The sequence below is a fragment of the Balaenoptera acutorostrata genome, chromosome 2 (genome assembly GCF_949987535.1).
Source record: "Balaenoptera acutorostrata chromosome 2, mBalAcu1.1, whole genome shotgun sequence".
NCBI classification, from domain to species: domain Eukaryota; kingdom Metazoa; phylum Chordata; class Mammalia; order Artiodactyla; family Balaenopteridae; genus Balaenoptera; species Balaenoptera acutorostrata.
In genome coordinates, this window is record NC_080065.1 from 123804867 (window position 1) to 123830816 (window position 25950).

Sequence of the window (25950 nt, forward strand, 5' to 3'; positions counted from 1 at the left end):
TAGTTGTGGCGCTCGGGCTTAATTGCTCCACAGCATGTGAGATCTTCCCAGACCAGGGATTAAACCCGTGTCCCCTGCCTTGGCAGGCAGATTCTGAACCACTGAGCCACCAGGGAAGCTCATTGTGGGTAAATTTTTAAAGTATATATGACTTAAAATAAAACACTACAACAGTCAAATCCACCACGGAGGCTTCCAGTGTTCAGCTGAGTAATACAGCTGACCCTTGAACAACATGGGTTAGAACTGCGCAGATCCACTTATATGCAGATTTTTTCAATAAATACATATACGTGGGCTTCCCTGGTCTGGGAAGATCCCACATGCCGTGGAGCAACTAAGCCCGTGCGCCACAACTACTGAGCCTGCGCTCTAGAGCCCGTGAGCCACAACTACTGAGCCCATGTGCCACAACTACTGAAGCCCACGCGCCTAGAGCCCGTGCTCCGCAACAAGAGAAGCCACCGCAGTGTGAAGCCCGCGCACCGCAACGAAAAGTAGCCCCTGCTCTCTGCAACTAGAGAAAGCCCGCGCGCAGCAATGAAGACCCAACGCAGCCAAAAAGAAAAGAAGTTATACTCAGATTTTTGACTGGGGGGCGGGGGCTGGCACTCCTAAATCCCATGTTGTTCAGATGTCCACTGTAAACTGTTTCCTGTTCCTCTGATCACCAAGAACCACCTCACATTCATTCTTTCATTCACTCAAGACCCAAACTGTTTCCTTTTATCAGGAGAAAATATTTTAATAATTATCTTATTTGTTAAATGTTTAAAAAATGAAAGCCATAATCACCACCTTTAATGATGTGGACCGCCCCCCCCAACACCTTTGTGAACTCCTGATCTCTACTTCCTTGCCTTTCCAGCACCACCAATCTCAGCCCAGTTCAAAGGTGTTTTATTTCCAAGCTGACATCAGTCCTCCTTTTACATTTCTTCTCTCTCCAGGGGTACAATGGTGGTAATAATGAGTTTTTTACTTGGAGGCAGTTGAGTGGAGAGCCGTAGAACATGGGCCCTAAGCCATATTACCTAGGTTCAAGCCCTAACTCCACCATTACCAGTATTCCCAAGATCTTGAGAATAGCATTTATTCTATGTCCTTTAGGTCATTCAATGATAAAATGAGGATCATAACAATAATTCCTGCTATTCAGTTGGGGTAAGAACTGAATGAGATAATCCATGTAATATATTTAGAGCAATTGTTAACACAATGAGCACTGGATACATGTAAGATATTCTTGAACACTTACTCTCTGCTGGGATCTTTACATATCAGATCACTAATTTGCATGACAACCCTGCAAAGCAGGTATCATTATCCCTATTTTACAGGTATGATACATTTATATCAGATACAGTACATAAGTATGCTTATACATAACATACAGTATATAAGAACAGTTTAAAGAATAATACTAAGGGACTTCCCTGGCGGTCCAGTGGGTAAGACTCTGTGCTCCCAATGCAGAGACCCGAGTTCAATCCCTGGTCAGGGAACTAGATCCCACATGCATGCCACAACTGAGAGTTTGCATGCCCCAACTAAAAGATCCAGCATGCTGCAGTGAAGACCCAGTGCAGCCAAAAAAGAAAGGGAGGGAGGGAAGGAAGGAAGGAAGGAAGGAAGGAAGAAAGAAAGGGAGGGAGGGAGGGAGGAAATTAAAAGAGCACCCATGACCCACTACTTCGATTAAGAATAGAACATTACCAGTTCCTAAGCAACCTAAATGTCCATCGACAGAGGAATGGATAAAGAGGATGTGGTACATATATACAATGGAATAAATTAGTCATAAAAAAGAACAAAATAATGCCATTTGCAGCAACATGGATGGACCTAGAGATTGTCATACTGAGTGAAGTAAGTCAGACACAGAAAGACAAATATCATATGATATCGCTTATATGTGGAATCTAAAAAAAGGGTACAAAAATGAACTGACTTACAAAACAGAAGTAGAGTCACAAATGTAGAAAACAAACTTATGGTCACCAGGGGATATGGGGGGAAGGGATAAATTGGGAGATTGGGATTGACATATACACACTACTATATATAAAACAGATAGCTACTAATAAGAACCTGCCGTATAGCACAGGGAACTCTACTCAATACTCTGTAATGGCCTATATAGGAAAAGAATCTAAAAAAGTGGATATATGTATATGTATAACTGATTGACTTTGCTGTACACCTAAAACTAACACAACATTGTAAATCAACTATATGCCAATAAAAAAATTTTTTAAAAGAACATTACCAGTTCTTTATTTTTATTTATTTATTTATAAAAAAAATTTTTTTAAACCAGAACACTTAATGCATGACTAACCATTGAAACCCATAAGATGAACTGTATGCTGCAACAGCTGCCCTCTTGGGTTTAGGTGTTGCTCCTTCACAGAATCCATGCCTGAATCCACAGCATACAATTTTTAGGTGCCTCATTCACTGGTCAAGGTGATATTTTGTCTTTTAGCCTTGGCACTCCATTATACTTTCTCTTCCTCTTGGCCAGGTAGCCACATTTGCCACAGGTTGACTTCTGAAGGTGGGAGGCGGCACAATGTGTGCACCTTACTGTGATGCTTTCCCAGTGATGACATCCCCTTCCTCACCTCTTCTGTGGCCAAGACCAAAGAGGTTACCAGTTCTTTAGAAGCCCCTCCAGTGACACTTTCTTTCCTCCTCCCCTCCTTTCCCTTTGCTCTTTCTCTTTTCCTTTCCTCCCTCTGTACATTCTTTCTTCCATTCTCCTCCTTTTAAAGAATTCCCTTTTTTTTTCCTTCCGCACTCCGCTATTTCACAGCTATGAAACCTAGAGCAACATACTTAATTCTTATGGACTTCAGTATCCTTATCTATAAAATGGGAATAATAAGAACAATACCTACCTTACAGGCTCGTGGTAAAATTTAATGAGATAGTGTTTGGGTGAGGGTTGAATGAGATAATCTATGTGAAACCTTAGCACAGACCCTGGCATATGGTTGGAAGTCAATAAACAGTTGTTTATATTTTTATTATTATTTTAAAATCATTTCTTCTCTGATGGAAGAATTCTGTGGTATAATGGAAATAGGCCTTTGGAGTCATAGAGACCTGGGTTCAAATTGTGGTTCCATTATATACCAGCAGTGGCTTAATGCAAGTCACTAAACCTCTCCATCTATAAAATGGGGGTGATGATACTAATGGCCAGTAATCGACCACACAGGGTTGTTGTGAGGATCAGAAGAAATGACACATAAAGTACCCAGTAATCAGTTAAAACCTTTCCCTTCCTCTCTCCTTTTCTTCCTCTTTCTTTGATAGAGTAAATTTTCTTCCCAACAGGGGTATTAAAAGCAGCTGTGTGCTTGTGCAGTTTCTCCTAAACTCTGGATTCAGTTTGGCAAGTGTTTAACAAGCACCCACTAGGTGGCTACAAACACCTTCCTGGCTGGTGTGCTGTTACGCCTAGGACACTAACCCCCTTTGAGAAAATGAAGTTCTAGGATCATCTCCATTCCTGGGTCTGGACCCCTGGGATAATTCTAAAAAAGAAGAAAGAATAAGAAGTTGCTGAATACAACTCTAGGCCCTAACCCCAAGGTTGTCACACACGACAGCTTCAGTAACAACTTTATCCAGTCATGTGCTGTCCCAACTAACATTCTCCAGCTGCCCTAGGGGTCTGTAATACAGTGAAGGTTGACACACCTGAGGCCTTTCCCAGAAAAAACTCCATTGTCTTCTCCTGCTGTGATCCCAGCTCTGGCCAACAGATAGAGCCATTTCCTCCCTCCCTTCTCTTCAAACTGCCTAAGCAGAAAAGCTGTTGCTCAAAAGCTGTGTGGTCCCGGAATGGGAGAACTGTGGCCATCACCAGACACCAGAGCTAAAGAAGGGTGAGGGCTGACTACTACCAGGAAGAATCTATTACATCTAAACTGGTGAGGACAGAAAGAACAGTCAGTTCCCATCAGGGTTTCAGCCCTACGGATATCTGGGGCCGTTTAGATTTTTGTTGGGGCTGGGAGAGGGCTGTCCTGTGCATTTTAAGATGTTTAACATCCCTAGCTGCTAGCCTCTAGATGCCAGTAGCATTCCCCTCCCCAACCAAAAATGCCTGTGACAACCAAAAATGTCTCAGACATTGCCAAACGTCCCCTGTGGGGCAAATCACTCCTAGTTGAGAACCACTGGTTTGCAGCCACTAATAGTGTTGGGGCAATGGTCTATATAGAATAGACTCCTGGGGACCTTCAAGGGATGTACTCTGAGGGCCACCTGCCCTGAAAGCCCAGTTTCCAATGCTTGGGAGTTGAGGGAAGGCCCTTAAAACAAGGAAACTAGCCCTCACCTGTTGAGTAAGAAAAGCTAAGAGGGTCACAAAGAGAAGGGAAGAGAGCAAATGTGGAGTTGAAACCCTCATGGTTAGGATTAGACCGTGAGGTGTGGTTTATTTTTTTGTTTTTAATTATTTATTTATTTATTTATTTATTTTTGGCTGCATTGGGTCTTCGTTGCTGCACGCGGGCTTTCTCTAGTTGCGGCGAGCAGGGGCTACTCTTCGTTGTGGTGCACGGGTTTCTCCTTGCGGTGGCTTCTCTTGGTGCGGAGCACGGGCTCTAAGCGTGCAGGCTTCAGTAGTTGTGGCACGTGGGCTCAGTAGTTGTGGCACACGGGCTTAGTTGCTCCATGGCATGTGGGATCTTCCCGGACCAGGGCTTGAACCCATGTCCCCTGCATTGGCAGGCGGATTTTTAATCTCTGCACCACCAGGGAAGTCCCTATTTTTTTTTAATATTTATTTTATTTATTTATTTGGCTGTGCCGGGTCTTAGTTGTGGCAGGCAAACTCCTAGCTGCAGCATGCACGTGGGATCCATTTCCCTGACCAGGGATCGAAACCGGGCCTCCTGCATTGGGAGCGTGGAGTCCCAACCACTGCGCCACCAGGGAAGTCCCCAGGTGTGGTTTATTTTAATCTCTAAAGATAAAGAAACTGAGGCTCAGCGATCAAGCAACTTGCCTAAGGTCAAACACCTAGGAAGTGATAGAACTAGATTTCAAACCCAGGACTATCTCCAAAGCCTTATGCTGCAACTCTGGGACTCCTGGAGCCTTATCTATTCATTCATTCATCCATCTGTTCATTTAACAACTACTTAGTTTCCACTATGTGCCAAGCTCTGGGAATAGAGTGATGAACAAGATAGTCAGTCCCTACATTCATGGACCCTGTTGTCTAGTGGGAGATAAAAATGACAAAGAAACAATCATACAAGGAATTAGTCAACAACAGTTATAAGAGCAGCGAAGGAAACACTTAGGTAACTAGACCTGTGCTAGACTATGGCCAAAGACTATGGCTGTAAGTCCTTCTATCCCTGGATACGTGCCCTTTTACAAGGTGACTTTTCATCAAGAAGTGAGTCTATTTCTCTGCCGTTGAATTTGTGCTGGCCCTATGACTTTCTTTAACCTATTGGTAAAACAAATGCAGTAGAAGTGACATTATATGACTTCTGGGGACCTTCAAGGGATGTACTCTGAGGGCCACCTGCCCTGAAAGCCCAGTTTCCAATGCTTGAGAGTTGGAGGAAGGCATCAAGGGACCTTACAGCTTCTACTCTCACCCTCCTGCTGCCCTGAAGCCACCATGTAAGGAAGCCCCAGGTTAGCCTCCTAGCTGTCTCGGGCACTCTAGCTGTCCCAGCTGTTTCCACCATTTTGGCTGAGGCTCCTTACAATGAGCAAGGCTACCTAGGAACAGCTAGCAGCCAGTCAACCCAACAACTGACAGCAGCTGCAGAGGTCACCCAGGCAAGACTGAGCCCAGTCAAACTGCAGAATCAGGAGCAAATGGTTAAGGGCAGTTTGTTATCCAAAGACAGAAATCCAGTTGAAGGCCCTAACCTGGTCTGGGGGTGGGGAGTGGGTCAGGGGAGGCTTCCTTGAAGACATAGGTTCAAGCTGAGACCTGGAGAATAAGTGGGAGTCAGCCTGGTAGAGAATGGGGGAAGAGTATCCAGGCAGCAGAGACCACCATTTGAAGGCCTTGAGCTAAAAATGGAACTGTGCTTGTCTGAGGTCCTACGCAGGGAATGGCAGCACAAGATGGTCTAAAGAGAGAGGCAAGCCCAGCATTGCAGGCAATGACCAGTAAGTGAGGTGCTTTACTAACCACCCACCACCCATCTCCATCTCCATCCTGGACCAACTTTTTATCACATTCTGAATACATCCATGGGCTGTGTCAAGCATGTAAATTTCATCCACTGTGTATGTCAAAGAATTAAAAAGTTGAAAATACAGATGCACATTAACCTGCCTCCCAGAAGCTTGCAAAAGGTTGAGTCACAGTCTTCTGGGGATGAATGATATGAAGATGACAAGGCAGCCTGAGCACATGGTAAAAAATGTATTTTTAATAGCTGCGATGACCATCTAAGCTATTATGGCCCCATCTTCACTGATCTCAGCTCATACTTAAATGGAAATTTACTTGAAAAGCCCTTTCTTTGCATAATGGGAAGGCAGGCTTGTCCAATTCCATTTCCCCAAGGTAATAACTCCAGGATGTAATGGGAGGCCTCGCTACCAGCCCTGCTCATCGGGGGCTCAGAGCCTGGGTACCCCCCCTTCTCAGTGTTCTTTATCCCTATTACTCAATAAGGTCCCCCTAAGGATGCCTCACCTCCAAGGTCAATGCTGAGAACTGTTAGGAGGAGGGAGAATTGACTGGGCTGATATCACTGCGTTGCTCATTCTCTTTGCGATGGGGAAGATGATACAGTGGGAGCTCCTTCTGCAGGGGCAAAGAGCTAAGCCTGATCACAGCAGGCTTACCATCAGGCAGGCTTCCCTCAGGACAACCACGGGACCCCACACACAGGCTGTTCATTGGTTCCAACCAGCTGAGGGAGGAGGGCAGGAGGGGGGTGGCTCTGTCCTTATCCAACCTAGCAACTCCTGCTTTCTCTCCTATCCCAAGAGGGTCCCACTGCGAAGCACTACTGAAGAGGGGGTCATTCACATTTTTTTCACTACAAAAGTGAATATTTACTTAGGATAATAAAAGAAATCATACAAAATTACACATAAAAAAAAATGACAGGGTTTCCTTGGCGATCCAGTGGTTCCTCCACGCTGCCGTTGCAGGGGGCGCTGGTTCGATCCCGGATTGGGGAACTAAGATCCGAATGCCATGTGGTGAGGTCAAAAAAAAAAAACCTGACAAATCTCATAAGCATTACAAAATCCGAGGGGGGAAAACATGTTTTTATCAATTAACTTCCTGACATACCTCCATAATACATTTTTTCCTACATTTTAGCCTGCAGTTTGTTTTTTTTTTTTAATTTGAACCCTTTCACTTTACCAACCCTGACTTACAAGAGCTTCCTTTTGTTTTTCTTGTTCTTGTTTTTTTTTGTTAAGGTATAAGATACATACAATAAAATGTGAAAAGTACCCATTTTCACATGTGAAAAGTAATTTGATCTTAAGTGTACAATTCAAGGTTTGTTTTTTTTTTTACATATGCACACACTCATAAAACCACCACCCAGATCAAGGTAAAGAACATTTCTGACAGGTGTTTACTCTTAATCCAGTTCTATTACCAATATCTTTTTTTTTTAATTGACTGAGGTTCAGGTATTAGGCTATGAGCTTTATGAAACATGATATCATTTGATCCTCACAACAAAGTACCACTATCATCTCCATTTTACAGATGAAGAAACTGAGGCTTCAAGAATTTAAATGCCTTGCGAAAGGTCACCCACAGAAGCAGGTGCCAATGTGGCACTCAAACCCAGATCTGCCAGACTCCAAGGCTCATGTGCCTAACCACTGCTATAGCAGGGGGCATCTACTGGCATCATTTCAAAGTAACCTACTGCCTCCCCCATTTTTGTTTTATTTTACTTATGTTCCCCAGGAACCTCTGGGCTTCCCTTTAAAACTTGGATGGAATAATCTCCACTTTCAGCATACCCCCTCCTGTGAGCTCAATGCCTGGCTCCTGCCCCCTGAGGAAGATATCAGAGGACCCTCTACCAGCCCACTGTTTCTGGCGGCACAGTGGCCACTCCACTGAGCTTGCGGGCCCTCCCTGAGAAAACAGCTCCGTTCTCACACTTCCCCAGCGTCCATGAGTGTAGAAAGCACAGCTCAGACCCGAGAATGCTCTTTATCTGGAGTTGGAATGGAAAAGTGACTCAGTCTTTGGACAAGTCCTGCTTCAGCCACTTCCTAGTCAAGTAACCATGAGCAAGTTGTTTTATCTCATAGAATGAGAGTTTCCTCAACTGGAATAGGAGGGTACTAAGAGAAGCTCGCTCATAAAGTTGTTCTGAGAATGAGATGAGATCATGCCATGCAGACAGTCATTACACAAAGATTGTTGCATTTCCAACAGGCACGGTGTCCGGTGTCCCTTCACACTTGCCAGATTACCTGCTGGGTCCAGGTCAGGAAAGGATCAATCACAATAAAATTACAGAGCGGTGGCAAATAAAAACAAGAAGTAAGGGAGAAGAAGGGAGCCAGGAAGATGAAAGATCTGGGCAGAGAGAGGGTGAAGTACAAGCTGGGAGTCCTGAGCTGGCACCTCAGACTCAGGAAGGAGCCCTTGCTGGGGCAGCCTGGCACTGAGCATTTAGGCCTTCCCTGTCTTTGGATAGCCTCCCAGACAGCTCACAGCTTGCACCTGCCTACTCCAAGGCCCACCTGGTTGTTGGAGGCTAATGAAATCCCCCTTTCTCCCTTCCTTCCTGCTTTGCCCTCCAAGCTGAGGCTGGTCCCAAGCTGACCCAAGTCCGGTAAACACATCTCCACGGTGTTGACCTCATGCTGAGGAGGCATCTGGCTCAGTCCCAGCTCTTTCTGCCAGGGGACACACAGAGACATGCATCCCATCCTCTAATACCTTCCCCCTGCACCCCTCCCCCAGCAACACTCACAACCTGGGCAAGAGAAATGTACCTTCTCTGCTGCTTCTCTAATTTGAGAAGGTAGACAAGAAGGCTAAACCCACTCCCACCTACACTGTCTGAAGAAGACTCATGAGTGCCCATTCGTTGAGCAGCACTAGGGGCCAGGGGACGGGGGTACGCACTTGCCCTAGTGCACTTGCCTTAGTAAGTGCTAACTGCTATGCCTAAATTTCTCTAACCTGTACAACCCTGGGAGGGAAGTGTTATTTCCTCCTTTTTACCCATGAGGAAACAGAGTCTGAGAAGTTAACAGTGTGGCACAAGGTCAGTGGGTGGCCAAGCCAGAATTCAAACTCAGGTTTATCTCTAAAACCTAGTTGTTTTAACTCATACATTTCGATCTAAATTAACTTTTTGTAGTAAATGCTAATGTTCCCAGCTCAGAGTTGAAAAAACTAAGTCTCATAGAAATTTAGCAACTCGCCTGCAATCACACAATTATTCCTTTGCCCCATAACTCTGCAATTACATGACGATACCTTTGCCCCATTAACTCTCGTTTGCTAATCTCCTGCATCCCTGTTGACTGCCCTCATGGAGCCTGTCATTTCTTGCCTTAGGTTGGAGATGACTGGGTGAGCATCCTTCCTCCCAGTCTGCAACTCAAGGTGCCTAGTGAGTGCCTAGCTGTTGGCTTCCATGCTTAGTCAGTCCTTGCTACTTGAAATTGATCCCAAATGGCTGCCAGAGCCTCTCCTCAGCCTCTGCCTCTGAGGGTCCCTTGGGCCCAAAGAAGTGTGATGACCTCAGATTGGGCCAAAGGCAATAACAAGGAGCTGCCGGCATCAAGCCTGGGGTAGCAGACAGAAGGCCCCAGAGCAAGTCTGATTTAATCCTGTAATGGAATGTGACTCAGATAAGGCTTTTATCAACCCTTCCTAGGCTGTGGGGGGAAAAGGACCATCCCAGAGTCATGGAGAGATGCTTCCACTGTCCTAGGGCTGCCCAAGGGTCCCTGAAGGCCTGGCCCCACTGGAAGGACCAGGGGAAAGCAGAGGTATCAAGGGGCACTTGGAGGAATTTGTCTCAAATTTTCAGGACTGAGGGAACAGGAGGGAGAGGAGGAGACTTGGGAATTCAAATGTTCAGGCAGAGAGGATAGTAAACCTTAACACTTAAAATAATAACAACCGCTATAATTTATTAGGCATTGTACTAGGCTTTTAAATGCTTATGCAGTAGGTACCATTATCATCCTTATTATAGAAGAGAAAATCAGACTCAGGAAGGTAAGTCACACAGTTGCTAAAATGGGAGAGCTGGGACTTCCACCTAAATCTGCCTGATTCCAATGCCCTCCGGCCTCACCATGACACAGATGGACGGTACACAATCACTCTTACTCACACACTTCTTCATCCCTGGAACATTTGTTTGTCAGCACCACATGCACTTCTCCTCTTCCTGGAAGAATTCCAGGAAGCTCTATGTAACCACAAGCTGCAGCCTCCCCAACACCGTAAAGGGGAGAAAATACAGGATAAAGCTAGGTGAGCTGACCAATCAGGAGAAGAAAGGCTACACAGCCCCCACCTCTGAACCCCCAGGGGCAGCCATACCAAAGGCAAAGTGGTATCTGGCCTTCTGCCAACTGCTTTCTCTGTCCCTCGCCCCCTCCCCCAGCCCTAAGCTCCCTACGTTTACTTCTTTTTTTTTTTTTTTTTTTTAAGAGAGATACAGTTTTTTTTTTTTTTTTTTTTAACTTTGGGTTTATTTATTTATTTATGGCTGTGTTGGGTCTTCGTTTCTGTGCGAGGGTTTTCTCTAGTTGCGGCAAGTGGGGGCCACTCTTCATCGCGGTGCGCGGGCCTCTCACTATCGCGGCCTCTCTTGTTGCGGAGCACAGGCTCCAGACGCGCAGGCTCAGTAATTGTGGCTCACGGGCCTAGTTGCTCCACGGCATGTGGGATCTTCCCAGACCAGGGCTCGAACCCGTGTCCCCTGCATTGGCAGGCGGATTCTCAACCACTGCGCCACCAGGGAAGCCCTCCTTCTCATTTTTTTTCCTAGATCAACTTTACTTTCCAAGCCCCTACTCCACTCATCTTGTTCATTCAGGAACACTTCTAAGTACTCATTGTTAGCAATAGACTAGGGATTCACCTCCCTTGCCAGAGAGAAACACATACAATGCAATATTAATAGCAATAATAGCTAACACTTACTGAGCACTTACTATATGCCCATCACTTTTGTTTCAATTTGAGCTTGAAAATGCAGGCAGGACAAGCAGTAGCTTTTATGTCAATTACAAGGAGACTAAGTCAGACAAGGGGAGGGATCTAATGTTCCAGAAGCTTTCTCTGCATGGAGGCCCAGTACCCTCAGGAGACAGAGGAGCGTGGTAACAAAGATCATGGACTCTGAGCTCAGGCCACCTCGGGTCTGAGGTCAGCTCCATTACTGGCTAGCTATGGATTTGTAGACAAGCTAATTCTCTGAGTCTCAGTTTCTTCCTTGATAAAATGTAAATAATAGTACTTATCTCCTAAGGCTGTTGAGAGGATTAAAGAAATGATGTTTGTAAAGTGTTTAGCAAACTCCCTAACCCACAATAATCAATCAATTTTTAGCAATTATTATTACTTATTAAAATAGTGTTAGGATGAAATAGCTAAATTGCAAACTTTTTTAAAGCTCTTCAGACCTAAGCAGGATTTTTTTTTTTTAATTGCATGGTTGTAGTTGATTGGACTTAAAACTACTGTGCTCCTTGGGACTAATAGGTCAAGGGCTTTCCACATCATTCTGCCTGCTGCTTGGAAGCATACTTGGCAGGAGCTGTTGTAACAGAAGTGGTTTGGGGCAAGCACCTATAGATCTAATTATCTGGGCTTAGGCAGAAATTACCACTGGGAGAGCCGGAGGGGCAGCATTTTTGGATTTGTTTGCTTCATACATTAGTTTGCTAGAGCTGCGTAGCAAACTAATGTGGTAACAAAGTACCACAAAATGGGTGGCTTAACCAACAGAAATTCATTGTATCACAGTTCTGGAGGCTGGATGTCCAAAATCAAGGTTTCAGCAGAGTTGGTTCCCTCTGAGGGTTGTGAGAGAGAATCTGTTCCAGGCCTCTCCCCTAGCTGGTGGTTTGCTGGCCATCTTTGGTGTTCTTGGCTTATAGGATCACCACCTTGATCTCTGCCTTCATCTTCACACGACATTCTCCCTGTGTGCTTGTCTATGTCCAGTTTTTGTCTTTTTATAAGGACACTAGAGGTACTGGATTCGAAGCCCACCCTTCTCCAGTTTGACCTCATCTTTTTTTTTTTTAATTGAGGTGTAGTTGATTTACAATGTTTCTGTAACAGCAAAGTGTACAGCAAAGTGATTCCATAAGTTATTACAAGATATTGAATATAGGTCCCTGTGCTATACAGTAGGTCCTTGTTGCTTATCTATTTTATATTATATATAGTAGTGTAGATCTATTAATCCCAAATTCCTAATTTGTCCTTGCCCCCCCTTTCCCCTTTGGTAACCATAAGTTTGTTTTCCGTGTCTGAGTCTATTTCTGTTTTGTAAATAAGTTCACTTGTATCAATTTTTTAGATTACACATATAAGTGAGATCATATGATATTTGTCTTTCTCTGTCTGACTTACTTCACTTAGTATGATCATCTCTAGGTCCATCCACGTTGCTGCAAATACCATTATTTCATTCTTTTTTATGGCTGGGTAAAAATCCACTGTGTGTATATATATATATATATATATATATATATATATATATATATATATATATAACACATCTTCTTTAGCCATTCATCTGTAGATGGACATTTAGTTTGCTTCCATGTCTTGGCTATTGTAGTCCTCATCTTAACCATATCTGAAATGGCCCTGTTTCCAACTAAGGTCACATTCTGAGGTACTGGAGGTTAGGATTTCAACATATAAATTTGGGGGGATGGTGCAATTCAACCCATATCATGTTAGAATTTCTTGACTAAGCTCATGACTTTAAACTCTGGAAAAAAATTTAAGAATTGTGGGTGTTCATGTTGACCTTCTAAGTCCATGAACCCTCCTCTCCACCCTTCTCATCTACCTACTTTTCAATACTTCTACCCCAGAATTAGAATCCTCTTCAAAATCACCATTTTACTTTCCAAAGCTTTCAAACTCCTTTCCAGTCTGTGATGACCATACTGAGGGCTCAGTAATTATTCAAAAATTACTTATCAAATAGGCACTAAGCTCTATGAAAACCACAGCAATCAAGACCCAGTATCTACCCTCACAAAGCTACTGAGTAGATATCAGAGCATTTACTTTAATTTTAATTTTAGAGCATTTTCCTTTTATAAAAAATAAATTTTATTTATTTATTTATTTATGGCTGCTTTGGGTCTTTGTTGCTGCGCGTGGGCTTTCTGTAGTTGCAGCGAGCGCAGGTTACTCTTCGTTGCGGTGCACAGGCTTCTCATTGCGGTGGCTTCTCTTGTTGTGGAGCACAGGCTCTAGGCACGTGGGCTTCAGTAGTTGTGGCACGTGGGCTCAGTAGTTGTGGCATGTGGGCTTAGTTGCTCCGTGGCATGTGGGATCTTCCTGGACCAGGGCTCGAACCCATGTCCCCTGCATTGGCAGGCGGATTCTTAACCACTGCACCACCAGGGAAGCCCAGAAAAGTAGACAAGGGGGCACCCGGATTTGAACCGGGGACCTCTTGATCTGCAGTCAAATGCTCTACCACTGAGCTATACCCCCTCTCATTTTCCTTTAAAATCTGGCTCCAGCACCAACTTTTGTCACATTTTCATAATCACTTTAGCTAATAAAACATTTATGGATTTTAATCTGTATGCCAGGCAGCAGGCAAAGAATTTGCATGCACTACTTCATTTAATACTTGGATCAATGACATGAAGTGGGTACATTATTATCCCCACTTTACTGATGGGGAGAATAGACATTTATAATTATATACTCTCAGATAGCTTTTCCCTGTTTATTTTTTTTACAATTTTCTTTTTTTTTTTTTTTTTTTTGGCCACACCATGCGGCTTAGTTCCCCGACCAGGGATTGAACCCAGGCCCTCAGCAGTGAAAGTGTGAAGTCCTAACGACTGGACCCTGGACCGCCAGGGAATTGCCTTCCCTGCCCTGTTTCTTTAATTAGCTCACTGTAAGTCCTCTCACCCCACCCATCCTTAGGTCCTCAATATCCCTTTAGAAACTACATGATCATATAATACAATTTTTTTGAGAACTTCCAGGTGCTGTTGCAAATCAAACATTTTGAGCCTTTCCATATAATGACAAAATATTCAAGAAAACATGGGGGAAAAAAGTGTCTCAACTAGTTTGTTGATACTCTGCTTCATAACTGGTCTTACTGATTTGTGCTTACTAGTTAACTGAGGTATGGGTGTGTTTTGAGTATATAAGCTCATTTGTAAGAAAACCATTCGAGTTTTTAAAGAAGTGTGTTTTACCTTATAAAGGGACTACATTGCCCTTATCCTAGAGTAGTCTCTTTGGGTTGCAAGGAAAAGAGAGGCACTCGTGCTAGTGTAAGAAAAGGTGAGTACTAATGGTTGGGTGTGTAGACTGCACAGACTTCAAGGACAGGAAATTAGCATGGCTAGGCCTTATGGAACTGAAAAAATCATCAGGAACAAGTCCATTCCCATCATTTTCACATAGACTAAAGCTAAATGGCTTCTTCTTTGTACATCTCTCTGTACTTCTCCGTATCAGTTTCCTCAGCTCATCCATCAGCTGTACTAGTTCTGGAGTCTACATGACTCCCCTCAATTGACTGCTTCAGTTCCCAAGAGAGGAATCTGATTTGTCTAGCTTAGGTTAAGTGTTCACTCGTGGTCCAACCAACAAATGGCCAAGGGGACAGGGTCATATGGCACAAACATGGCTGCCCAGGTCTAGTTATTTGGCAAGAACTATGAGTGGGAACAGTTCCTAGAGAAGTGGACCATAGATGACAAACCACAGTATGAATACTAGAGAGTTCTGAAGACTATAATGACCTAGTTGACCAGACTCCCTATTTCCAAAATATTAGTTGGCAGATAAATTTGTGAACAATTCTATCATGGCTACCATTTCTTAAGCTCTCACCTTAGTATTTTATTTAATCTTCACAACCCTTCTAGATAGGCATTATCATTCCTGTCCTACAGATGAGAAATCTGAGGCTCAGAAAGATTAAGTGAGAAGTAGTCACATCACGGTGAGCTAGGATTGGAACCTGGGTCTATTTGACTCCAAATCCTGGGCTCTTAACTTCTAGGAGTAGGAGACTTATGCTATTACAGTAAAAAGCAGTTTTTTAGCTACTGTTCTAGCTTAAAAACATAACCTCAAATATATTTGTAAGGTCTACAAACTTCTTTAAATTGCATTTACATCAATGACTCATATGAGTCCCTAGCAACCTGTGCAGTAGTCAGGGCAAGTTTAAATGAAGGGCCTCGAATTCTTCTTATCACATTGTAGATTCACCTTGCCCATTGGACCAGTGAGTGAGAAGTAGTAATCAGACGGCTGACCTGGCAGCTACAATCCACAGAAGATGTGTACATCGAATGTTAGATCTGAGCAAATGCTTCTGAATCAATTGGACCTCCCTCGAGACTTGGCTGGCAATGAATGAGAGTGTGAGGTGCTTTTGACACACGCATCCAGCATCTGATTTGAGCGAAAATGTCCAAGGGCACAGGTGGGACTCCCAGCCCCAGGCTCTAGACTGTGGTAGCTGAAGACCTAATCTGCTGTCTGCAACTGGACTGCATCAAGGGCAGTTTCTGGTCTCCTGGTTCTCCCGAGTCATTGGGAGTTGTATGGGTTAAGAAGCTCCTCTCCCCAACTCCCACCCCCACCTTTAAACACCTTTCTCTAGCAAAGTTTGGCCTCTGTAGCCCGTTTGCCGGTAATAGGAGATGGTACTTCTCCCCAACCCCTCAAGTTCAGAAAGGAAAGCACAACAAGATTTCTTGTTCACTGAGAAAACTACCTCCTATACATTTGGCTTCTTTTCCATTAAGATCGAAAGTTGCAAATCAATCAGGAGAAAACTGCCCTCGGGACTGTTGAGCAGACATTTTCACTCAAATCAGATGCTGCATGTGTGTGTCAAAAGCACCTCACACGCTCATTCACTGCCAGCCAAGTCTCGAGGGAGGTCCAATTGATTTAGAAGCATTCACTCAGATCTAACATTCACTGCACACATCTGTGGACTGTAGCTGCCAGGCCAGCCATCTGATTACTACTTCTCACTCACTGGTCCAATGGGCAAGGTGAATCTACAATGTGATAAGAAGAATTCGAAGGAATGAAAGACAGAGCAGCTGTCCTCCACACTCCAGGATCACCAAGCTGAGAAAACTGAAGGTACTAAAAATTAACCAGGTTTTGAAGCTATCATTGAACATCTACCACATACCAAAGGTTTGGCATACATTAGTTCATTTAATCATCAAAACAACTCTGGTAAGTAGATGTTACTAATATCTTCATTTACAGGTATAAACAATATTTTAGCTATGGAAAGCAGAATTTCTTAAACATAATAAATTATGAATAGGCTTTATGAGTGGATCATCATCTCTAAAACTAATTTCTCTCACAAAAGGGACCTGGGAAGAGCTCTCTGGGCAGGGTGGTTAAATGGTTATCACTTTTACTGCTTTGCCCCACTATCATCTTCTGTTAAAAAAAACTTCAAGTGCACTTCTGTAGTCAGACAGATCTGGATTCCAATCACGGCTCTTAAGAGTAATCAGGAAAGGGCTTCCCTTGTGGCGCAGTGGTTGAGAATCTGCCTGCCAGTGCAGGGGACACGGGTTCGAGCCCTGGTCTGGGAAGATCCCACATGCCGCGGAGCAACTGGGCCTGTGAGCCACAATTACTGAGCCTGCGCGTCTGGAGCCTGTGCTCCGCAACAAGGGAGGCCGCGATAGTGAGAGGCCCGCGCACCGCGATGAAGAGTGGCCCCCACTTGCCGCAACTAGAGAAAGCCCTCGCACAGAAACAAAGACCCAACACAGCCATAAATAAATAAATAAAATTTTTTAAAAAAAGAGTAATCAGGAAAATGAATTCACTCAGTATTTCAAACAGAGGGAATTTATTTATTTATTTATTTAAAAAAGAAAAAGAACTTTATTATTACCTGTTACATCTCCTATATTCCCCTCCTACCCCATCCAAACAGAGAGAATTTAATACTGTGGCCACTCAGGTAATGGAAGAACCAAGAAGCCAAACAGGGGAAAGTGAGGTGACCCAGAGATTAGCAAGAGCAGGAAACCACTACCATCCCTGGTCTGGAGTCCAAAGTAAGGGAGATGGAGCCCAGAAGCTGCCAAGGCTGAGGGTCCCCTGTTTCCTCCTGTCCTCAGCCCCCTAATCTCAAGCCAGTGGCTCCCATTGGCCAAACCCAAACAAAATTCAGCGACAAGGAAGCCTGGGAAATGTTGCCTGCTGGGAGGTGGGTTTGGGGTAGAGGGGTCAGGGGAACCCATTTGCGACACGGAGTATCACAAGGGGAGCAATGGATCTGAGGGCAAACCGGCAAATGATGGGCCCAGTTCTTGCTAGTATCAAATTCCACCTTTATAAAACAATTTCTGTCTTACCGTGTTGTTGTGAGAATTAAAGGAGCAAATCTAAAAGAAGTGCACAGTCCCTGGCACATAGTTTGGAGGCAGCTCTAACTAATTTTCCCCAGACAGGAAAACAAGATTCAGACAGATGAGGTGATTTGCTTAAGGAAAGAGCTTGGGGTTTCTTTGGCGGAAACTGGTGTGATCTTGGCCCTGTCACTTCATTTCTTTGAGCCTCAATTTCCTCACTGTACCAACTCACTGGGTTGCTGAGGAGATTCATTCTGTCTGCAAATATTGATATTTACCAAGCACCTACCATGTGCCAGGCTCTGTGAGTGCAGATAAACAAGGCAGACTCCCACAGTCCCTGTCCTCCTGTAGTTTACAGTCTGGTTGGGGAAAAGACATTGATAAGAAAGTTGTACAGACCACCATGAAATGACGCTATGATAAAGGCCATGAAGAAGTCAGTACTGGAAGGGTGGGTTACATCGTGGCCTGGCCTAGTCTGGGAAGGTCAACTTGGCTTCCTTGTGACTAAAGTCAGTGGGAGGGGGCCTGGCGAGGAGCCAGCCACCGTGCCCCCAGCCTCCCCAGGGTCAGGCCACGAAACTCGCCTGAGAGGACATCCCACATCCCACGCCCGGCATCCCCCCACCACTCGCAGGGGCTCCGGGCGGCGTAGGCCCTTCCCAGCAAGGCACCGCGTCCCTCGCGGGGCCGCCCAACCTAGGCGCATCAGCTCCCGCGCTCGGCGGCCCCGCGTCCCGGGCAGCCGCTGATAGTGCGCTAATGCGTATCGAATTTTTGTTGAATTCGGCCTGCGGCCCGCGCAGAGAGCGTGGCAGCAGCGCTGCCAGAGCCTCTTAATTCCCTTTGCTTCGATCCCGCCGTTAATGACATAACCTTCTCCTCTAATTAACTGACAACTGCATTAGGCGGCGCGCCTCCTCCGCACGCCGCCTGCGGCTTCCCCACCGCGGAGCCCGCGCCGGGGCAGAACCCGCGCCGGCTACCACTCGAACTAAACCGAGAGACCTGCTATGGGGGTGGGAGGTGGGGTGGATAGTGTTTCAGGATAGGACGCCCCTGCCGCCCTTATCACTCAAAAACGTGTGCTGTTGTTTATGTTGTTGTTTACTGTGTGCTAACATTGGGCCACGCACTTAACATGCTTTAGCTTACTGATTCGCTACCACGACCCAGGAAGCAGATAAATTGGGGTTCGCAGGTGAAGGAACATAGGCAATAACCAAGGATTGTAGCAAGCAAATGAGGGAGGCAGGACTCCCACCCCTCCTACCCAAGCTTTTGCCCTTAACTCCTAGGCTACCTACCCTCCAACATGTAATTTACACTACACTAAATAGGAAATATAGTAAATGCGAAGTGCTGAGCAGACTAGCTGACACATAACAAGCACTCAATCAATTTTAGTGGCAGGATAACTTATTGAAATGCTAATTTCTGTCTCTCCTCTTCTGCCTCCCCTCTCCTGGTTGGCCATTTCAATCAAGCGGTCCCCGCAGCCGAGGAAGCAGAGGCAGCTGCCTGTGGTCTCTTGCCAAACACAGGGGACCCAAACTTTGTATAATTTACAAAGGGTTTCTCCTCCCTCTCCCTCATTCAGGCACATGCATATTATATGCTGGAACCAGAGCAGGACTTAACTTCAGTTTCATTTGTAAAACAGAAGTGTTACCTTTAGCTCTAAGATACATTTTCCAAGCCCTACTACCTGCAAGCATGATATACTAGGGGTTTTGTGGCAATGGTATTCATCTGGGCAGGACCTGTTCACATGCATTACAGATTACTGAAATGATCCGGCTGTCATTCACTGTTCTCTCTTCACCTTGGTTTCTGTGCCTTTATATTCACTTTGTTGTATTGTGTACTTTTTTTTTCTCTATAAATTTATTTATTTATTCATTTTTGGCTGTGTTGGGTCTTCGTTTTTGTGCAAGGGCCCTCTCCAGCTGCGGCGAGCGGGGGCCACTCTTCATCGCGGTGTGCGGGCCTCTTGCCGTCGTGGCCTCTCCCATTGCGGAGCACAGGCTCCAGACGCGCAGGCTCAGTAGTTGTGGCACACGGGCTTAGTTGCTCCGCAGCATGCGGGCTTAGTTGCTCCGCGGCATGCGGGATCTCCCCAGACCAGGGCTCGAACCCGTGTCCCCTGCATTGGCAGGCAGATTCCCAACCACTGCGCCACCAGGGAAGCCCCTGTATTGTGTAGTTTTATAAGCCACCTGAAATCTCTTCTGGGCTGAAGGAGAATATGAAAAAAATACATTTAAAAATTAAACAGATGGGACTTCCCCAGTGGCACAGTGGTTAAGAGTCCGCCTGCCAATGCAGGGGACACGGGTTCAAGCCCTGGTCCAGGAAGATCCCACATGCCACAGAGCAGCTAAGCCCGTGCGCCACAACTGCTGAGCCTGCGCTCTAGAGCCCATGCTCCGCAACAAGACAGGCCACTGCAATGAGAAGCCCGCACACTGCAACGAAGAGTAGCCCCCGCTCGCCACAAGTAGAGAAAGGCCAAGCACAGCAAAGAAGACCCAATGCAGCCAAAAATAAATAAATAAAATAAATAAATTTAAAAAAAACTAAACAGATGAAATGGCAATGCAAGTGTCTGGCCAATATTCATTAAGTTGAATTGGCATTTGAAAGTGAGGAAACTGAAGCTAGGAGAGGTTCACAGAATTGTTCCAGCATGGCAACAAGAGAAACGTCTCTGTCCCTGCTTCATCTAGCACCTCCTCTCTTTCCTTCTGCTTGCTGGGAGTCACCTTCCCACCTCAAGCTCCTGAGATCTCATACTGTCCACTTCCTGCAGGAGAAAACTGGATTTAACAAGTCCCTGATACCCAACACTGAAGTAAATATTAGATCAGTATATCCCCAGACAGCCATTTCTTCTCCCTCTCTGACAAACCTACCAGACACGGCTTTTTGGCAATAGGGCCCATGATTTTTTAGATCAAGAGACTGAAGCTTGGCAAGATAAAGCAATTTGCTTGAATTCATCCAGCTGATAAGTAGTTTTGCTGAGATGCAAAGGCTGAATCCACTTTCCATTGTGCTCTTTTCACTACAACATGCTTCCATTGAACAGCTAGAGAGCTGTGTTCCCTAAGACATTCTTGACATGTAATTCCTGAAGAATTAAGTGTATTTGATTTGGCCTAAGAGGGGGTTCATTTCTGGGCTCCTTCACCACATCTCCCTCTCTTCTCCTATGTGCGGGAGGGAAGTGGAGGGTACGCAACCAGCCTGAATTAGATGGTCTCTTTCAGAAGACACAAGGAGGCTTTGTGATGGAGGCTCTTAAAGGGCACAGGCAGACTCTGCCTGGGGCAAAGTTGGGGAATGAGGCAAGTCTCTTAAATGCCAAGCCCACCACCACTGAGAGGAAGCCATGAGATGTGGAGAAATGAGACTGCCTCTCTTCTGATATCCCACAATACGATACGCTCATCTCTCAGGCTTTCCTCCCTTCCTAAGAAACACTTCTATGCCCATTTCTATCTGTTGAGCTTCTCTTTGTCCCTTGAGGTTTCTACTCAAACACTGCCTCCTCCATGAAGCCCCCCACAGTGAATTAACTGCCTCTTCCTCGAGTCTCACAGACCCTAGATCACATGCACTTTCACAACAAGCACAAATCCTGCTTCAAAAACACTTGCCAGTGATTAGCTGTGTGACCTTGGGCAATAATTCATTTCTGGACATCTGTTTCTCCATCTGTAAAATGGGGATAATAGTGTATGCCCTCAGAGGACAGTGAGGAAGTTTAAATTGGATTACTTACGCATGTGAAACAAAGAAAAAAATATTAACTATATATATTCATGGTGTAAATCTCTCCTCTGAGGATCATGTTGAGAGAAGAGATTCTGTGGAGATGGCTGCTTTGTGTATACAATACAGGGAGACAGATGGGGAAAGAGGATTTCAAGTTTTGCTGTGTACTTTTTTCAAAGGACTGTGCAATAGTTATTTTAAAATTTTTTTCAAATATTATGGATGCCAGATGATACCATGTGGAGACAAGCCCATGAGGCAACTCAGCTTTAAAAAGGATACACATGCAAAGCTCTCAGTGCAATGTTCAACACATATCAAGTACTCAAAAAATGATGTCTCTATTATTTGTTTGTCTATCTCCACCATAAAACTTGTCTTCATTTCTATGCCAACCTACTGCTGCCATACCCAGTCCACAGTAGGTGCAGCAGGAAGAAGTCTCCACGGGAACCCCAAAGCCAACCAAAGTCTAGGAAGACCGGACTCTTGGAACGAACGCCCTGGCACTTCAGTTGACCACAGCAACTGGTAAATCAGCATGGGGGCGGGGAGGGAGGGAGTGGCTATTTGCTGGTATCCCTCTGTGGGGGATAGGCTATCCCTTCCTGCTTGTCACTGTTCCAGGCCAGACACAGACTCACTTCATCCTCTCACCCACACGCTGATCTCTGCACCCTGGGACGTCACCGAGGGGTCCAGAGGCCACGGAGCTCCCCATGGCCAGGGACGCCAAGCATGCCAAGCCAGAATTCTGCACACCAGTTTCCCAGGACTCCTGCCTGATCCACAGGGCCTGGCTTTCACAACAGTAGCTCTGCAGTTGGGTGTGTCCCCAGAGGAGAACCCTCCCCCTGGATAGTGGGGTAGGGAGTTGAGCGACAGGAAGACCTGACAACGCCTCCCCTCAAAGAACTCCAGTCACAACAGACTACTTGTCATCCTCCCAGCACTCCCTGCCCTTTCTAGTCTGCATTTGCCCACTCTGATTTTTGGGATGCCCTTCCCCCAATTTCTGCCTGATAAACCCTACTCATGCCAGGTCCAGTCCAAATACCTTCTCTTCTAGGAAGTCATGCCTGTAGCTTAAAAGAGCTCTCTGACCCCACACTCCTCATCACAGCCTCTGTTGAAATTTAGGTAGTGGCATCTCACCCCAACACTGGACAGACGTGACGTAGATCAAAGATTGCGCCTGGGAGTCAGGGAGATTGAGGTTTGATTCCTAGATCAGCCACTTGTTAGCCCTGTAACCTTGGACAAGCTGCTTAGCTTTGTTATATCCCCTTGTAAAACAAGGAAAATAAAAGAGGATACTTCTGAAAAGTAAACGAGACAATGCTCTTTAAGCCATTAGCCTGGTGCTTGGCACACATTAAACTCTTAATAAATGTTAGTTATTATTATTGTCTCCTCCACTCCCACAACTCCCACAGTATGTCAGATAAGCCCTTGACCAGCTCAGCACCTGAGGGTGGAATTTTATTGGACCAAATCTCCCATGTGAATAGGCATCCTCCTGAGAGAAACAAAGATGCTGAAAAGAGACTGGAATTTCTGAGAACCCAAGATTCCATGAGAGGAAATGAGAGTGAGAGCCTATGACTGTTGGTAAGATGGGATGTAGAGGCAAAGATGGAGGGTTATCAGCCAAGGAAGTGGCAGTGCTTTTGTTGGGGAGAACAAACCTTTTCTTCTACCCTCTTAGGGTCAGTAACTGGAGGCCTGTTAATTAAGCTAACAAAAAACATATTAACAGGAGATAAGGCACAACTTTTATTAATATTTACCTGCATGGGAGTTTACAGAAAAGAAGTAAAACTCATATAGGACTTGGGGTTAGACTAGGGACCTTATATACCCTTTTAACAAAGGATAGAGGGTTTGGGCCCCAAGGAACAATAAATTGTGCAGAAGTGACTAGGAAATATATGGGGGAAACTAATGGAAGATAAGGGCTATTTTAGTAAGGTCTGTCTATGCAAACTTATCTTGGTGTTGACTCCTCATCTTCATTTATGCCCTTTCAGGCACGTAAGGCGAGGGCACAGAACTCTTCCTGTTGGTTCTTAATTGCCTTCAGGTAAAAATAATCCTTATGCCAAAGTGGCATATTTTGGAGTGGCATATTCTGATCCCCTTCACTTTGCCTTACTCTTCAACTGTTGGGACCAGAAATCTAGCACGCCCCACAGCAGCAAAGCCTCCTTCTGCAGCCATAAAGAGCCTCCATCTAGCTCTCAGGATGGTTCTCAGACCCAAAGGAGCCACAACAGGGCCTATGTTCCTACATTCCTATCCCTGAGGGCATCCAAGAAGGAAGCTCAGAGAAGACACTCCTAGACTAGGAAGGAAGCCACAAAAGAAGCAAAGCTGGACCTTGGGTGATTAAGATCTACCTTAATTCCCTGCCAAGAGTCTATGCTCTTGGAGTCCTGCTGAGACACACTGCCTTCTCTGAGAACTGCCCTCCACTAACGGGCCTGGGGCCCTGTAATTACTTTAGTAGCATGTGGATCTATGTTTCTTTTACCCAGCTGATAAGCCTGGGATGGACCCTTAACCCAGGAAAGCCAATCTAGAACCTGTGCACAAACAATCAGATTTTCCATGAATTTGGAATTGGGATGGGAGGTCATTTAGTTGAAGATGCTGGCCCTGGAAGGTCATGCAAAGGAAGTAGGTCTACAGAGAGAATGAAGTAGATGGCCCAAGATGTCTAGGCCTTCAACAGACAGGGCTCAAGACCGGTTCCTGACTTTCCAGTCCTATTCCCGGCAAGGCCCAGCTGAACTTCCTGGGATTCAGTTGCATGACATTCCCTTTTTACTAAGTAATTCCAATGTTTCTGTTACTTGCAGCCAAAAGACGCTTAACTAAGACACTGACTGTCTTTGATTCCATGCCTGGTCCAAGGTCCCTCAGAGCCTGAGCTACAGACCCAGAGCTCTGGTTTCCATCCTGGAGTTCAGAGCTTGAATAGCGAGTCTCCCAGACCAGCCCCACCCAGAATTCAGCCCACAATTGGAGGCAGAGCCAGCACCATCACCCACCACTGTTCCAGGGCAGGGAGCAGAATACATAGTATCCACAGATCCCCTCCCAGAAGTAATAATAGTAATAGCTGCCATTTATTGAGTGTTCATCCTGTATCAGGCACAATGTTAAGTGTTGTAATTATTTCCAATCTTCAAACAACCCTGATTGTTTTAAATATTTTTACTGTTATCTAACATAAATATACATGGAGATCAAAATGAACATACATTCCTCATGCTTATAAGCTTTTATAGAAATAAGCCAAAAAAATTGCCAACCAAAACCATTTAAATTGATATAAACATTAGTTGATATTGTTAATTTGTTTTTTGACTGAAATTAAATTGCTGATGTTGTATTTATTAAAAACAAAAGCAAAACAAAAACTGCAACCTTTTAAGTACTCCTACTGGGATCCCTCTGGAGATGAGGAAATGGTAGCTCAGAGGGATAAAGAATATTCGCCAAGGTCAAACAGCTGAGTGTTCAAATCAACCAGGATAACTGAAAAGTCCCAAGTACCTAAAGCTGAGGTCTAGCTGCCAAAGTCCTGGGCTGCCCCTTCACCAAAATGGTAGCTCATGAATGCACAGGGACAGACCTTGAAAAATACAGCCTGGAACAGAGCATTGCTAAGGTTTGTTGAATGAATACATGATTGAATGGGTGAATTTGAAGATAGTTGTTTAAAAGACAGTCTGCTCCACCCCAGCCATGCAGAGACCTGTAATTCAGCGCTCTCTGCTTATCACTGCTGCCAGCAGCCTTTCCCACCTCATTACCCAGAAACTAGTCTAATGGCATTACCCATCCCGGCCAGCCAGGATACCATTAAAAGCTTCAGTCCAGCCACTCTGTGCCCCCACCCCGAGTCTTGGCTCTGGGCCCTAGGCTGGGAGAGTGGTCTGGTTGTTTACCAGGAATTTGGACCTTCTTCAGAGAAAAGCACAGATGACCTATTAGTCTAATTCAAGCACTTAGCAAGGAATGACTGTACCATTCACCACCCCCCAGCCCCAGGATAATGGAGCCAAAGCAAATGGAGAGGCCTTGACGGTTCAGAGATCTTCCTGGGAGGGGAGGAAGGGGAAGGTCCACCCAGTGCCACACTGAAGTTTGCAGGACAGCAGGTTGGCTGGACACTTCCTGGGGCAGGGTGGGGTATGTGGATACAAGAATGTTTAGGGGGTGCTTTCCCTACTCCACCCACCACTCGGGCAGCTCTTCGGCACATCCTACCCCCAGTCACCTCCTCACTGCCTTAAAACTTGGCTCAGAGAAAAACAGGAAGATAACCAAATACCCATCAATACAGAACTGGTTAAATAAACTATGTATGTAGGAATATATATTCATACAAGTTCATGTTATGCAGCTGATAAAAAGGACAATGTATTTTGAGCTCTACTCATGGATGTTGAAAAGTGTCTGTGACTTACACTTTGATAAGCAGTCTCTGACCTCACTTATATAAAATTATACATACCCATAGATTCTCATGTGCACAGATGTACAGGGAGTAGTTTG

The 25950-nt window shown here is 45.1% G+C and overlaps 1 non-coding gene across 1 annotated transcript; it reads right to left on the reverse strand.

The window, feature by feature from the left end:
- Positions 1-13639: 13639 nt before the first annotated feature.
- On the reverse strand, positions 13640-13711 carry TRNAC-GCA (transfer RNA cysteine (anticodon GCA)). Its single transcript has one exon. It is a non-coding gene; the product is annotated as a tRNA-Cys (tRNA).
- Positions 13712-25950: the final 12239 nt, after the last annotated feature.